At 46.4% G+C, this 17,598-nt stretch overlaps 1 protein-coding gene across 2 annotated transcripts in view; it reads left to right on the plus strand.

The window, feature by feature from the left end:
* Window positions 1-17,598, plus strand: part of INTS3 (integrator complex subunit 3) — a 1,800,341-nt gene that overhangs the window by 1,152,321 nt on the left and 630,422 nt on the right. The window lies entirely within an intron of this gene.

Below are 17,598 nucleotides of genomic sequence, written 5' to 3' on the forward strand. Positions count from 1 at the left end.
TGCTGCATGTATGCAAGGTCAGTGGGAATAATTTTACCATTAGTGTTCTTTTTGAGCTATAACACATGAAATCCTCTTCCCCGTACAGGTTTGCATTCTTGACTTGACATTTAATTTAATTTGCAATATGTCAGAAATTCTTGACTGAAACACAAGAATAGCTTACAATCTGCGCAGCAGAAGTTGTTTCTCTTAAACTCAAATAAAGTTGTACTGTCTTCACAAGTTCCTGAAATCATGAGCCCACAATGTCGTCTGAACATAAGGAAAACAATGTCCATAAAGGTAACACCCTTGATATAGGAAAATTGTCTTGGTTCTAATTGATTCCTCAGCTGTGATAATGTTTTCACAGCACAGCTACTCTTCGGAAAGTTTCAGCCACCGCAGGGGCAGTACAGCTCTCTGTCGGCTCTGCCAAGCCCCCTGTCCCAGACATGACGTCCGGGTCAGTGTATATATATAGCTACTCTACACCCAGTCACCTTAGTTACTTTTTTCTGCGCACTCTGTTCAGTTTGGAAACGCACTTTGTTTTTTGTCGAATGCCCATCCCCGCTAAGGCCTCTGGTTGTAAACCGTGTTCAGATTGCGATGTACAAATGTGTGTGTCGAATCCCCACAAGATTTGCCTTTACTGCCTGGGGAGTAGCATGATAAACGGGAATGTGGTTCGTGCCAGTCCATACATGTAAAGGCACTCCGAGAAAGGGCAGCAAAATTCCTCGCCTACTTCCAGAAGGATAGATGTAAAGTTGCAAAGTCTTGTTTGAGGTAGGTCATGTCGAACACCAGTCTCTGTACAGGTCACCCCTGCATATGGAGAAAGAAAAAAAGCACAGCAAGGGATCCCTCTACCGAATGGATCTTTGCATTTGCATTCTTCTACATCTTCCAAGAAGAGGAGTCACTTTTCCAAGGACACCACGAAACCGGCACGACAGGTACCATTTCCTACCCAGTACACCACACCGGTGGAATGGGAAAGCTTCTGCTTGAAGATACTAAACATCTTTGCCGACAGCACCATTGTCTCCTTTGGGACCTTCCTCGTTGCCTCAAACCTGCGTAGCTCCCACCTAGGAACATTCCTGCACACCTGCAGGCTTGGGCCTGATGCCCAGGGTGCAGATGCCTTAGGAGCATCCTTCAGGTGTTTGGCACAGACACTGTCGAAGTTGAGGACAGAATCTGCACCGAGGCCTAGAGCACCACTGGGATATGCTCCACTTCCTCTGAGGCCCTTCATGTCTACGATGTGCCAACCTTTTGATGGGGAGGGGGGCCTTGTTCCCTTTGGAATGCAACCCAATTGTTCCTGGGAAGAAAGACGTCCTGGAGGAGTTTTATGTAAAGGGTAACCATGTTTAAGCTTTAGGCAGCAGCCTTGACACCTCCATAGAACTTGGTCTTGCCCCGGGAAAACCTGAAACGGCCTTCAGAAGCTCATGGCCAAGGTTACTGAGGCTCTCAGGCTCTCTGCCACATCAAGGTTTAACATCCAGTATGAACGGACTGAAATCCTATACGAGGGATCCAAGAAAGAGACTTTGCTGCCTTTTAAAGCAGCTGTAGAGGCACCTGTGCTAGAGGACTGCCTCTACAACCTGAGTGGATACAAAATACAAAACTGGTGAAGAAACATCACCCAGACCCTTCAGATCGAGCCTTCTTGTCCATCCATGCTTCTCCCAAAATCTTTGTGGCATAGGCCGCTACCCCCAACCTGAAGAAAAAGTCCACTTTTCCGACTCTTCTATCTGACAAAAAAAGGAAGAAGCTTGATGCTTGGGCCAAAAAGGTTTCTGCCTCAGGCATCCTTGCTCTCTGGGCAGTGAATGCCTCCAGTGCCCTAGGAAAGTTTTCCTTTGGCTTTTGGTCCGCAGTTGCCACTGTGGCAGGTAACCTTCCTGAAGATGACATAAAGGAGGGCCTCCTGGCTCTTTCTCCAGGATGACTAGGAGCGCCCTGGCATATTTTGCAGTCTGGACTTGATGCAGTGGACTGTGTGGGTTGTGCGTTGACCACTAGTGTGGTGATTTGTCGCATCTCTTGGATGTGAATATCTGGCGCACCCGAAGTGGACCTCAAGTGGCTGTTAGGCTGTGGTGTTCGCTGCTGTGCTGTGCCGGAACACCGTCGGGAAGAGCAAGTTTGTACACATTGGGAACGTGGCCCTTCTACTATCAAAGAACTACGGACTATGGAGTTACCGCCCCTTCATTGCTGGCTCCGCCTCCTACTTTCCCAGCGCTCCTATAATTACTGTCTTCCTCGCGCCCCCGCAGTAGACCTCAAGTGGCTGTTAGGCTGTTCGGGCGGGCGTGTGTGCGGCGAGCTCTACTAGCCTAATCTTTTGTCTATAACTATTACGGCTTGCATTGCCACATATTGGTACGTTTTGACCTTTTAAATACTGAGCGCGAGCCAACCTATATACGATCCAGCCACAGCTCGTCTCTCTGTAACCTATTCCAGGATGGGAAAGAGTGTTCTATTTAGAGCCTGAAGTTGGCACTACATCTTCATGATGCCTGTATAACGTGTTGTGGGGCATCACCCGTTGACCAACGTCGTCTTGGTAAGATATGGGACTCGCCAGTGATTCAGGCAATTAATATTATTGGTTCTATTCATAGGGAGAAGGAAGGGGCGGGCTCTGTGCCGTAACTAGCGATCTATCACAGGTCAGTCTCAATTTTGGCTCATAAACATATAGTGTATCACTGTCTTGTTCCTGCATGCTTATCAAATCACCTGGAAGTGTCCTGGCTGATGGGCTGTTAGGGTGGGAGGGCGTGGGGCGAGTTTGACTTAATACTTTTTTTAAGCAACGCGTTTGCCTATACAGATGATAGTCTATATTTGAAGCACTACTTCCCAGAGAGCAATTGGGAAAGATCATACTACGTGCTTTACAGCACAACGTTTATATGCATGTAAGGTTTCACAAAGCTATATGGTGGTTTATATTCATGTTGACAAAGAATCCTTGCCCATCCGTTACGCGTTATGTGTTAATACGCACAGGCTTGAACTAGCTTTTTGTGGAAACAACGTTTGCTGGCAGAAAGCTTCTGTTTGTTAGTGTGATACATTGCATTCTCTTCTGCTTTGACTGAATTGATTACTATTGTATGATTAGTTCATCTGGGATTAATTTGCATTTTACTCCTACTTGAAACCTGTATGCACACTGCGAGTTTGGAGTCACAAATTCCTTACCCCACCATGAGTAAAGATCTTAGGAACAAGAAATAGATCAGCACACCAAAACAGTTCTGCTGCGACACCTCTTAATATTTCGAGCATGCCTTCCTTTTCAGGTAATCAACACTCATTACTCTCAATGTCTGAGACTGTTACTTCACCAAATACTCATATTTCTGTGTGTACTGATATGCCTTTGGGTACTAGCAACATTCAACCTGAGTGGCCATTTGCCCAAAATAGATGTGATAGATACTGTTAGTAACTCTAACTTTACTATCAAGGAGGCCAATGACAATGCTACCAACTTTCACTGAGGTTGGTCCAAAGTTAGGCTGTAGTGAGGCTGATCATCCCTCAGACTCTACTGCGGTACCTATTTCTGATACCTCCATGCTTGCTCCAGTAATCATGAACAAATTAGATAAGCGGGTGCGCTGCTTGTTCGGATCCTCGACTCCCGTCTCCAAGTCTTTTGCATTCCGTGAACAAGTGCACTTCCATAAGATAAGCAACCATGTCAACTCTAATATCTCACTTGGTATTACCAAATTGACTACTGCATCCCTCCCCATTGCTGATAAAATACTTAATCATGGGATTGATGTTGATCTTCCCCTACAGCTTGACTTCGGATTTCTGGATGTTAACTATTCTTCTATTGAAGCTCCCCCAAAAGTGCCTATGTTTTCGTATCATCAGACACCACCCATGCTTCCTCATTCTACTCCTGATGACTCTCTGATTGATCTGCATGCACAGGATTTTCAAAACTTTCCTGTGATGTTTAGGATTTCGAACCTTCTAGATAAAGGTCATGATTACACTCATTTTGTCCTTCATGAATTTAAAGAATCTTTCAGATCTCATTACAAAAATGACTAAAATATAAGGATTTTTTTGGCACAAGAATCATGTCACGCATTTCGTGCTTTATGTCCAGAAAGAACGCTTGAAGCCTGTCATTCGAAATTACAAAATCAATTTAAGAATGGGCCAAACGTTTCTCAGTCAACACAAACTCTTGAGGCTATAGTAACAGACAATGAGAATGTGAGCAATGCACTGGGTTTAACTTTCTAGTGAAAGTATACACAGCACATCGGAATAGGAGCACTTTTTGATTTAGGAAAGATAGCACCCAAGTTAGAATTTCCCCCTGCAATGTTCCCTCAACCCACAAATAATCAATTCTGAGTGGATAAACAGAAGCAGCAGGCAATCAGGAATAAGAAACAGGAAACTGAATCCAAATCTGACCTTCCCTCCCCAAAATGGAGAGAAACTGATTTTAAACCCCTTGCAATGTTGCGAAATGCCACTCAGAAATGCAAAATAAAGTTCTGATCTTCTTCTAACTCATGGCCTGTAATCGGGTTCCTCTTCCCCAAGTTCGAAACAGTTTATAAAGTCTCGAGGTTCCCTTCCCCAATTTCAAAATACTTCGCAGAGTCTTGGGGCTCCCTTCCCCAAGTTCAAATCTTCAAGCTTTCTCAAAACAATACCAGTTAAAATCTTCCAGCTTTTCAAAACACCACAGTTCTTTGGGACCCTTCCCAAATCTTCTGTCATCAATTCCTTTCACTAGTTTACATAGGTAAGTCTGTTGTTTGATTTCACTATCGCATAAGCAGCTGTTGTAAAACTCAAGTCTCTTTATGTTTACTCGCATTGGCTTTTTCCAAAAAGAGGCCACTCGATCTAGGCGCAGTTATCGGACCACACGGTCCACCCATTACAGTGTACACAACCGATACCCCTATGCACTTTGTTATACTTTCTGTATTCTCCGGGCTCTTGCCAATACAGGTTTCTTCTTAACCTGAAACACATTACCGTGACTGGTTGGCCACCATGTACTTGGTTATACTTTGGTTATTCTTCTGGCTTTTCCACCACTTGTTTTCACACTATTTATTCTGCGGTATCTCCTATTTGCACCACCTTGCTTTCCCTTTACTCGTAAGTACTCATAACTTGCTTTTGTTCTGTGTGGCATTAAAAAATGCTTACGATTACTTTTAGTTCATTCGATATTCACAATTGCTTGTTTCTGCTTGCAAAAGTGCTTATAACAATTTTCCACTCGTTCAATATTCAAGGTCACTTATTTGGATATTCAAAAGTGCTTTCAGTTGTTCGACATTCAAACCACCTTTCTTTTTTCCATTTCCCGGAGTGCCCCTGTAGGAGTGTCTCACGGTTCTCACTCACCGGTTGTATACAGCAGCTCCTCTCCTCTCTTGTGGTACCCACGGCGAGCCTTGCTCGTTCTCCTGGAGTCCTGCGGTGAATAGCTTCGCTCCTCCCCGGCGGCAGCTACAGAGAGCACTGCTTATGAAATAGTCTTTGGAAACAAATGGCAATCCTTTGTCACTGGATCTTTTCTTTTCCCTTTCCTTCAACTGCAACCAACTGTCATTTTCTTCAAAGCAAGGTGGGGGTTTCTCAGCTTGATTGAAGGTTTTATTGCCCCATCACACTTCAAACTTCCTTGCCCTGGCTGTCCCATTGTCCGTGGGTTAGCCTAGACTAGATTCTTTCCAACCTAGCAATGATCATTTAGGTGTTATTATCTGCTGAGAGTTTATGGTGTGGCTCCCTTAGTTAGGGGGAAGCTTTTAGCTCTGCCATCTGCAATAACTTGTTTTTGAGAGCTTGCAAATTCAGCCCATGTGTTTTAAAATCTTTATTTTCTTATTTTAGGTCCTGAATTAAAATAAACCTGTGGAATAAAATAGCCCATGTGTGTGTTATAACCAACAACATAACCCCTTCACATAGCTAGGCAATGCAAGCTTTCATTCAACAATTGACTTTTTAAACAGGCCATTTTTTTTCTTTAGTTTGCAAAGGTCCATTTTTACATGTATGGTAAAAATCTAGCATTTATTTCTTTAAATTCGGTTTGGCAGCTCCATCAGATTCCCACACTGTCTTTGCAGCCATAGTCATTTTCTTGAAAGCAGGAGTTTTGTCTGAAGCACATATATATGGAAACTGACCTGGCTCCGAGAGTTAGTCTCTTTGAACTGCTGAGCTTTGGATACTTTTGGAAAGAAATAAACACGTGTTCCCGTGCAATTAAAAGTGAAGTTGCTTGTTGATTTCTCTCAAAGTTGATTTGACAAGGCCTGTCATTCAGGAATTATGCCTGGTTTTGCTGAGGCACAGTGAAATATATTGGGCATGGCAGGGCCTTATTGATCACAGTAGTTTCAGAAAAAAACAGATGGAATTGGCGTCAAAACATCATTTTTTAAAGATGAAAAAGTTTCAATTTGAAGGGGAATTTTGGGTTTTCAACAAAGCAGTGCTGCCTCTTCACTTTATTCCATTGTTAGATGTCAGACCACACTGGCAATCTCCTTCGGTGTGCCCCCTGGTTCCATCCTTCCTGATGGGTGCTTGGCAGGACGGTACAGCCATTTTTTGTTGTTGTGGCTGCAAACCGGAGCCAGCGCAGCCATATTGCTGTTTCTTTTGTAACTGCAGCTTGGTGATGTGGGAAAATACTGTTGAGTGGGTCAATATATCCCACATATCAACAACCCCCCCCCCCCCGCCCCCTCCCCCCAGCCCCCTCCCCCGGGCGACTTCTGAGCTTCCAAGATGAGGGAGAGTCGGACAAGTGGGATTCCTCAATGTGGCAAAGCAGGTTTGGTCAGGTACGAGTCCTTCCATCAGAGAGTGGTGCGTCACGCTCCTCTCGCTGCCTCTGGTTGGAACATGGAACGACACCCCCAGCTTTCTCTTGGGTCTTCCTTTATGGTGTTGAGCGACAACCCCGGATTTCCTTGGGTTACTTCTTTCCAGGTCCCTGAGGAGGTCATCCTTGGTAGTGACGGTGCAACCAGTAAAAATCTATGAAAGAGAACACAAACCGGTTACTACCATTTCCCATTAACTGCCCTCCAATCGGGTTGAAAACAGTGGAATACGCAGGCATTCAATAATAACAATTAATGATGAAGAAAAATACTCCCTGTTACATAATTATACCGAACTCTAGCGATTCCCTTCTGGTTCTTATTCTTATGTTTCAGATGTCTCCTATTTGATTCTCTCTGGGTTCCTCAATTTGTTGCAAAGTGTGCCTACGGTGACAACCCTTTAGCTGATTAATATGGACCCATTTCTCTTCTGTCAATTCGCCTTTGGGGATGCGGATTCTGTAGGCGACAGGTGACATTTTATCTACATTTTCAAAAGGTCCTCGCCAGCTAGGAAAAAATATGCGCTCTTTAGTCTGGTTCCTTTGGAAATTGTACAAGTAGACCCTGTCTCCTACTTGGTATTCCTTTTTGGTTGTTTTTAGATCATATTGAGTGTTCATCCCCTCTGCAGATTTTTCTAGATTCCGCTGAGCGTACGCAAATGCATGTCGAAGGTGATTTCTTAGATTCTCAACATACTCATGAGTTGTGGAGGTGTTTATCAGTGTCTGCTCCTGTGTTCTATAGAGCAAATGTTGAGGTAACACCATCCTTCATACAGTCATCATGGAGACATCTTAGTTGCAGGAGAAGGTTTAGATCTGATGGCCATCAGGACAAGCGGTAATCGGATGTCCCAACTTGGCCTACAGTCTGCCACAAAGTTTTTTAGAATGCTCACAATGGTTTTATTGTACCTCTGAACTCCACCACTAGAGGACTGCGGTATGCAATGTGAAGTTTCCTTTGTACCCCAAGTATCTCCCACATCTTTGTCATCACTTCGCTGGTGAAGTGACTACCTCGGTCTGACTCAATCCTTTGGTGGGTAGGCCAAAACTTGAGAAGATGTGATTGATCATCAGGGCAGCTGCAGTTTCTGCCTTGTAATTTGGGGCCGGGAGACATTCCACCCATTTGGTAAACACGCATGTTACAGTTAACATGTACTCGTTCCCCCTGGAGGAGTGAATCACGGGCCCGATGAAATCTACTTGTAAATCTGACCATGGCAGTGTCATCCCCCTCTTCTGGAGGGGAGCTCGGTGTGAGTGATGTTGGCTGAAATTGTGCACACACAAGACACCCCTTCAAGTATTGTTCGAGGTCCTGCCCCATGTGTGGCCAGTATGCAACCTCTCGCAAGATTTCTAAAGTAGTGTGAAACCCCCGATGACCGACTGTGGCCGCATCATGGGTGTGACTTAGCATCAGGCTTCGGATTGAGGTAGGGACCACCCACTGGTCACAGCCAGATATGGCTCTCCTTACCAACAAACCGTCTTGGATTCGAAACATTTTTGGACATTTCATCAACACCCTGAGGTCCTCTTTCCCAAGGTAATCTGTATCCATCAGGGGAAGTTCTCGGGGGCCTCAATGTGTTGATAAAATTTACCAATAATCGGATCCCCTTTTTGTGCAGTGATTAAATCAGCATCTGGGGGTCTCCTTACTCCATTGGGCAGTTAGGAGTTCATTGTGAGCATTTGTCTGTGACCTAGTGATAGCAGTGACCTGGATCTCACCCAACAGGGACTCAATCTCAAGGAGAATCCCCCTGAATGGCTCTGGTTTTGTCCAGCTGATCAGCTAAATAGTTTCCAGTTTTGTCCGGTCCCTCTATTCTGGAATGACCCTTGATCTTCTTTCAATTGATGGTCATCCCACTAGAGGTGACCAGATCATCAATATTTTGGATGAGCTTGCCATGTTTAAGCAGTTTGTTAGCACATAGCATGCCTCTGGTTTTCCAATTAACCAGGTGCTCCGCAAACCCGTTCCGGACATAATCTGAATCCGTGATTATGACCAGTTCATGGAGTTGATGTTGGACGACAGTGAGGATGGCCTGATGAACTGCCATCAACTCTGCCACCTGACTACTACAGGGACCGATTATGTATCCAGTGGAGGGTTGCAGGGCATCATTCACCCAAGCATACCAAACTCCGGCCGCCAGTTCCTTTTCACCGTTGTCAACATGGTAGGAGCACCCATCTACATAAACTGTGGGCATTCCCTCGCACTTGTCTTCTTCATAGACTTTGTGCGTGGAATTCAGGTACACCTCCATGTTGTCCTGGATTTTAAGACTTTTGTCCTCGAGACAATTTTCTCCGGCACAGTCGTGCAAGTCAGCCAGACCTTGCACGAGGGGCTCTTCTTGTTTTGGCCATATCTGACCTCCACAGGAAAGCCTTGCATTGACAGAATCCATGAAGTAATTCTGGAATTACTCACATTTCCGGCCTGGATTCTGTCACTTTGGAGGTATTGCAAAGGCTAGTGGGGAGTCTCCACTATGATGTGTTCCCCCTGGATAAACTTTTTAACACCTTTGCCAGGAGTGCCTTCTCATAATCGTTGAATTTTTCCTCCACAGAGGATAAAGTCTTGTTTGCATAGGAGATGAATTTATTGACCTTGTCATGCTTTTGATATAATACTGCTGTCTCCAAGAAGAACTCCTAGTTTTTGACAGGGTAAGCTAGGCAAGGCGCTTGTGAAAGGCTTCTTTTGAGTTGCTTTACTGCCTCGGCTTGTTCTGGACCCCACACCCACTTGCCCCCCCCCCCCCCCCCCCCAGACCCCCTTCCACAGATGGATCAGGGATCTTGTGATCTCTGCGTAATTCTCAATGAACTTCCTACTGTAATTAGTCAGTCCAAGGAGGCTCCTTAGCTCACACTGAGTTGTGGGGTCTTTCAGTTTACGAGTGCTTCCACTTTCTTCTCCTGGGGACAGAGACCCTCAGGAGTTATTTCATGCCCCAATAAGTTGACCCGGGTTCTGCACCACTGCGCCTTTTGGAAGGTTAGTTTTGCTCCGGCAACCCTCAACTGTGTCAGAACTTAACAGATTTCCGCTATGTGTTCCTCCACTGTTGAGCTTTTTATCGGGACATCATCCACATAGGCCAGGTTGCCCCTTTCACCCAAGTCGGGAATGACCTTATGTAGGAAGATGTTGAATTTGTTGCCGGAGTTGATGTATCCCAAGAGAGTCCGGGTCCAGGTGTACTGCTATTGGTCCTCCCTACTGACAGGCGCGGTCCAGTACCCATTGGTCAGGTCAATGGCAGTGTATACCTTTGACCCCTGGATCTGGGCCAGCCCCTGGTCAATGTAGGGGAGAGGCCATGGGGACATATGGACCCGTTTATTCAGCTCCCTCAGGTCAGCACAGAGTCTTCACTGGCTGTTCAGTTTTAAAATCCCCAGCACCGGATTATTAAAGGTGCTGTGGACTGGACAAATTATCCCACAGGACTCAAGGTTTTTGATTATTTCCTTCTGGGACTCCATGAATGCGAGAGTCAAGGTGTATTGCTTCACAAACATTGGAGTCGTTCCAGGGTCCGTGGGAATTGTTGTTGTATGGATTTCGGTGCGACCACAGTTATAAGAGTCGACCGCAAAGAGATCTTGAAAATCTAAGAGAACTTGTTTCAACTTTTGCTTTTGCTACGGAGTCTCGCAGGCATCAGCTAGGTTGACTCGTTCTTCAACCTTTTGCCTGAAGCCTGGAAAGACTTCCGGTTTTGCTATCTCAGCGGCCTCCTCCAGCTGGATGGAGAGGTCCCTGGTTAGCGTATTGACCTGGACAGAGGGTTTCAGGTAGGAGAGGCAGTCATTGTGGACCTGGAAGATCACTGCCTCCTGCCTGATGTCATAGGTCACCTCTTCCTCACCGTACGGGCAGGAAGAGTACACCAGGAAATTCCCCCCCTTACCGGTTGAAGATCCTGTCTGGTGGTAAGTCATTGTCACTATCACTGGCAAAACAGTCATTGGGGATTGGTCCTACCAGTTCATTACCTAGATCCATGGAAAAATGTGGTGCCTGCACCCAGAGTGATAATCCTAAGGTCGCTGTTATCCATCAATATTGGAATGGTGTTGTGTTCTACATTGACAAATGGTTTTGAGTTTCTCCCTGCTGTTGGAGATGTGTCAGGATTTTGCAGTTTCTGTCCTTTTAATTTTTAATTCAAATGGGAATAGTTGTGTCCGTCCTGGGATGGTGACCTCCTCTCCAATTTGAACTTCAACTGCATACAGCAGCAATTGGGCTGACCAAAATGCTTTTTCTGAATCATCAAAGTCCATGGGATTACCCCGTAGTTGGGACCAGGCTTTGTAATTGATCAGGTCCAAATTAATGGCAAAACGATTGAGAATGTCACTGCCTAAATAGAATGCAGCAGGGACTTCTCGCACGATCCAACAATTATGTACTATGCTTTTGTTTCCTATAGAAATTTTAAGCATACACCTGCTAGGCAGGAGATGTTTGGAATTGGGAGTTTTCAGGCCCATTTCCCACTTATCTTTCAATTTAAATGTGGGAATGGCTGGATCTTTTGGAAGCTTTCAGAACATGGCTTCGCTGATGAAGCTCTTACCGTTGTTCACGCACAATCAGGCGAGAACAGACTCCTTTCCCTCATTTAACTTAATAGGGAGGAACAACTTTCTCTAATTTTCTGAATGTCAGCTAAACTCTGAGCTGGTTTCTCATCACTTTTGGCTGTGCAATTGGGATTTTCAGATTGTGAATTGGTATGTTAATGTTAAAGGACATTTGTACTGCGCACTATCACCACCGGAGTGGTCCCCTGGCGGATCTGAAAGAGGGAGGGAGAGGTGGGTTAGTGGGTGGAGGCTGGAAAAGTGCAAGACTGCAGTGATGTGCTGATGGCAGCCTCAGCCCGGTGGTTCCGTCGGCTGGGCCTGGGGTGTATGCGGCCGGTAGTCGTCGTGTGCTGATGTGCGAGTCTATGTGTGTTTTTGTTTTGTTGTTGCAGTGTAGTGAAGTTTTTGCGGTTTGTTGTGCTGGAGGTATGTGGTTGTGTTTGGTTTGGAGTTTGAGAGGTGTATGCAGAGAAGGAAATTGTTAGTGGTATTGGTTATTTGGTATCTCTATCCTGGATTGACCGGTTGGGCTCGTGTAATCTTACACGGCGGGGTGCTTGCGCACCCTGTGCCTCAGAAGGTACGTGCCCGTTTTGCATTGAGGCCGCCTGGGCATTTAGCTGTCCCTTCCGTCCGCTCCCTCAATAACTTTGCATGCTCCTCACCCCCACCCACATGACCAGCGCACCTGCTTTTGTCCATACTTCCGATTGTGTGGTGATTGGTGGTATCTCGTCCGTTCCACAATCCTGTGGTACCTAGTTGTAGCTGTACGGCGGTGGGGGATGGTAAGGATTGGCTGGGGTTGTTGCCTCGGTCTTCCTGGGTCTCGCAGGTGGACCCCTGTGTCCAGCGTCAGCCCTACTGATGCTCAGAGTACTTCTGTCGGTTCTAGGGGCTTGTCAATGTCCTTTCCTGTTGAGTCATTTGTCTTATTGTTGTTTTGGTTTTAGTCTCTGGTGTTGAAGAGCCAGGTTTTTAGTAATTTTCAGAATTTAAGGTGATCTTTGGTGTTCCTTATTACTTTTGGGATGTTGTTCCAGGTTTTCGCGGCTAAGTGGTAGAAGGCGGTGCCTCCGAGTTTTTTCTTGATGTAAGGTTTTTGTTCCAGTCGGATTTCGTTGGTTGACCTGAGCGGTCTCGTTGGCTTGTAGATTCTTTTCTTTTGTAGGAATTCTGCTCCTTGTCCGCAGATTGCCCTGTGCGTTATAACATTTCAAAGTATTTCCTTCCAGTGTGGAATGCCACTTGAGATTTCCAGGAATGGAGAGGAGTTCTCATCACCAGTTTGTTGTCCTACAGCAATTACTGTCACGTTAGGTATTTGATTGTTCAGAAAAATTAAACTCAATATGATCAGGTTTTTGTTCAACCATGTGGCATGTGCCGTTTAAACTAACATGGTTGATGCTCTGTTTCAATTTTATTGGCCTGTTAGTCAGAGTCCAGAGGACCTTGTTCACACAGTCTATTAGGGGGGGCGGCCTCCTAGGATGTCATTCCCCAGTAAACAGGGTGTGCCCTCTGGAGTAACGACTAAAACTGGGTGTTTCACGATATGTCGACCATTTTTTATTTCATTTCCAAATCTGCATTCACCTCAACAGGAATTTCATTCCCATCAAAGTTCTGGAGTTGTCCAGGAAGAGGGGTGAGACTGATCTGGTATCTCTCCCACCTTCCTGAATTTAACTGCTCAAAGGCCCTTTTTGACAGAAGAGTGGCTTGGGATCCAGTGTCCACCAGCGCCGAAAATGTACATTGCCCTTGTACCTGGACCGGGGCATAAAACTACCCTCCTTCTCAAGTGGGCAAAGATAATGTGCATTTTGGGCAAGCTGGGTGGTCTATTTCTTTATTTTTGTCTCCGACACAGGTTTAGTTTGGGCATAATTCTGTGTGGGAGTTTGGGGATCTGAAAGACATTTTTTCATTCGGATATTTGGGGCGTTTCGGGCTCCCCTTTTTCTGATTCTGGGCGCTCCCCCCCCCCCCCAACCCCTTTTTGGAGGCAGTCAACAGAATTGGTTTGTGAGGTTCGGGATCCCTCTGTTACTATTGGGTTTCCTGGATGCTCATTCTGGGGTTCAATGATGGGCGATTCTGACTCAGTCCCCACATCCACCCAGTCTTCATTTAAATCTCTCGGGACCCATGTTTCTTTGGGTGGAGTTCCCCGTCCTTGAAGGAGAAGATCTTTTCCTCAGAATTCTCTAAGGATTCCTACCTTCAAATGGGAGGACACTTACTTCCTCCACAAAATGGGTCTTTTTGAGTTCATTATTTCTCCTACCCCACCCTCTGTTCCTTGGGTTGCAGATTTTTGGGGGCAGGAGATTTTTGTTCCGGTTCCTGTGTGTCTAGGGGCTTTTCACGAGAAAGGAAGGAAACTTCCTCTAGGGCTTTAACACCCCTCTTCCCCCTGTGCCGCCTCCTCTGGATCAGGTGAGTTGTCAGGGTTCTCGCCCCGTCATTGTTCTGGGGTACCAGACCCTTGGTTTGTGGGGTTCTGAGCCGCCATGTTTGTCTGAGGGTTCTGTTGAGCCCTCAGCATGCGACCCAGATCCTGGGTATGGTTTTGGACTTGGCGCTCCAGTTGGGACACCTGTTCCGGCTGGTACGGGGTTCTCTGGTCAACTCTAGGTGGATCACTGGAAGGGTAACTATCCCTTTTCCCGTAGTACCCTGGATATGGTGAATTTCGGTAACCCTCCACCCTTGGCCTCCCCTCTCCCAGATTGGGTTGTCTGGGTTCCTGAAATCGGGGAATGAAAGGAGGGTTGTCCTGCAGGTTGGGGTTTTGTGAGTATCGGGGGAAGAAACTTAACCCAGCATTTGGGGAATTACTGCCCTCCTGGGGGAAGGTAGGAGGGAAGTTTCCCGGGGGAGGACGGAGGACTTACCTGATTGGATCCCCCCCCCACCACCCTTGGGCTGGGGGAGTCCATATATACCCCTGGATTGGTCGATTGCCCTTGTATCAGGGGCTGATATAATCGGGGGAGTTAGGGGTCCCATTTGTGGGATTACCTCCCTGGCTGCCACCTGTTTGTGATTGGCCTGAAGACCTTCTGGGTCTTTGATTTTGTTGATTTTGTGCAGGTATATTTTTATGCCCCCCTCCCCCATCTCTAGCTCTAAAATGGGGGCAACCTTCACCTCCGCAGCAGCAGGGGTGTTGGCTGGTTTTGGGTTTTTGGCCAGATTTTTATTTACTGCAGGTTTCTGGACCTCATAAATGCGGGTCGCCTGCTAAATGACCCAGTCCAGAGATCTTTTGTCATGGAAATCCCTCACCAGCTGGGTCATGATATACTTGGCGAGTGCACGAAAGAAGGTGGTTACAAACTCCCGGCTATCCTTGCGCACCCTCCTAGTGGTTTGTGCAAAGGCGCCTTTGAGCTCCTGCACAAATTCTCGTGGGGTCTGATCTTCCCCGCACAACAGATTGTAGGCCGCTTTGCAAGCCTCTTGGGGGTTTCTGTGAGTGTAAAAGTGTTTCAAGGTGGCTGCCCTGCAGCTGGACCATCCTGAATGGTTCTGGTCCTCCAGTCCAGCAAAGAAGCTGGAGTACTCGGGGGAGAAGGCCAAGTGTTCCCAAACAGAATATTTTGCGTTTTTATGGTATAGGGTTATGACACTCCTAATGGCCTTAATCTGCCTGATGGGGTCTTTTGTCAAAAATCTCTTGAGTTTATTTGCCTTCTTTGGCTTAGTCACCCGAGTCCACTTGCCCTCAGACTCGGAGGCGCTACTACTTTTACTACTACTGCTACTACTTATAATTACCTCCCTCATCTTCTCCAGACTCTTCTACTGTTCCTCCCTTCTCTTCGGACTCCCCTCCTCACATCTCTCCCCTCTTAAATCCATCTACCACTCTGCCATGCGCTCCCTATGCCTTCTCTCACCTCTTGATTCCATCTCCTCCTCCCTAACCTTTCTAGGCTGGCTTTCTTTTCACTCCCAGTTCAAGTTCCTCTGTCTTGTTTTCAAATCCCTCTATGGTCTTGCCCCCCTCCTCTCCTCCCTTCTTTCTTTCTACACCCCTTCTCATTCTCTCTGCTCTGCTAATCTTTTCCTACTCTCTCCTCCTCCTCCACCCTGCGCCCCTCCCGCTTCTGCTCCTTCCAACTCCTTGCTCCCTTCCACTCGAACCACCTCCCCTTCACATCTACTCTTCACCCTCCTACCCTTCCTTTCGCTCGTCTCTAAAATCTTATCTCTTCCACTCACCTCCCTAATACCCCACGTTCCTTTCCTCCTCCCTTCCCCTTTACTCTTACCTTACTCCCCCTCTTCCTTACCCTCTCCATACCACCTTCCTCCTTCCCCCTGCTCGCATCTAGTCTCACCTTTTCCGCTCTTCTCTCACATTCCTGCATTCCCTCTTTTCCCCGTTCTTACCTCCTCTAACATCTACTACTCCCTTGCACACCACTCCCCTGCATACACCCTCCTCATCGCTGCAATATTGTAAGTTCTTTATGCTGTTTTCAGGTTGTGGTTCAATTGTCATCTTGAGTTTGCTGTATGTTTACTTGTTCTCATGTAAAGCACTTCGGAGTAAAGGGCTATATAAATTCAATAAAATACAAAAATACAAATACTTGAGGTCCCCTCATGATCATCTTGGCACTCCCTGATTCTGTGAGCTTGAGAGGAGCTTGCAGAATGAAGGGGCCTAGTTTCTCTATTCCTGTGGTGCTCAGCAGAGTAGTCTTCTGACTCTACCCTGCTCACAGGGTTGGCAGAGTATCCCCCCCCCCACTGCCCTAATTGGGTAGAGGTATTCAGGATGCTCTTTACGGGCCTCATTTCATTTGGTTTTTCATCAAATTTAACCAACTGGTCCCTTGGAAAGTGGTATCTAATTCCCTGACTCTTCCCCTCATAGGAGACTTTCTTAATGTTTGGGTATCTATCCAGTGATGCCCCTCCATCACTTTCTGGGGGGCTCTGACCTGTCAGTTCCATCATGCTTGGTCTATAAAATTCTGATGGCCTCATGGTTTCCGGCTCATGCGAACCAGCAGCCATGAAGTCAGCCATGCTCAAAGTGTTAAAGGAATGGTTCGCCCAAAAATTATTGGCCAAAAAGATGGGCAAGAAAAAAAAAATCACTTTTTTTAAGTTCCTATGTAAAGTTTTGAGCAATTGAAGCTCAAACTTTACAAAAGGAACCACATGGGGGCATCCATATGTGAAATGGATGCCCGCCTGTTCTTGCTTTTGCAGCACTAATGAAGGAAACGCCAGCCAGCTGTAGTAAGCAAAAGCTACCACTGGGTGGCTTTTCCTTCATTGGTGCCGGGACTCGGAGGACGGAGACCGGAGACTACATGCAGAAAAGCTGCAGCTGCATCTCGGTAAGTGCTATTTTTTTATTTTTTTAAAATAAGCACTAGCTGCAGTTTTTTCTAAGTTTTCCGGGCTGGAGGAGCCCGGAAAACTTAGAAATAAAACTGCAGCTTTAAAAACGTTGTATTTATGTTTGCGGTAGCTTTTGAAGCTACCGCAAACATAAATACAACGTTATTGTGTTTGAAAACGCTGCGGTTTTCTTTCTAAGTTTCTCAGGCTCCTCCGACCCAGAGGAGCCTGAGAAACTTAGAAAGAAAACCTGCAGTATTTTTCAAACGCAACCGCGTTGTTTCTGCCTGCCGTGGCTATCACTTTGGGTCTCCGGAGTGCCCCCAGGGGAGCACCAGAGACCCAAAGTGAAAGCCAAGGCAGGCAGAAACACAGCGCGGTTGTGTTTCCATGCCGCAGTGTTTCTTCCTACTGCAGCTCTCCCATTTGGGGCTCGGGCTCCCCACAGGGTTGTGTTTCGAAAACGCTGCGTTTTTGTCGCTATAATGGCTCCTGGGGTCTCAGCGGTCTGTTTCAGGAATGCACTTCAGAACGTCGTCTTCCCAACCGTGGCCACAAGTGACCCTAGTCAAGGATGCGTGCCTGAAGTACTGGGTGCTCACCTAAAAGATCTGGTGGGAAGCGGACTGTGGTCACCATCGGAGTGCTGAGAACACATCAAT

The sequence above is a fragment of the Ambystoma mexicanum genome, chromosome 1p, assembly GCF_040938575.1.
Source record: "Ambystoma mexicanum isolate Mex_15411 chromosome 1p, UKY_AmexF1_1, whole genome shotgun sequence".
Classification (NCBI taxonomy): Eukaryota; Metazoa; Chordata; class Amphibia; order Caudata; family Ambystomatidae; genus Ambystoma; species Ambystoma mexicanum.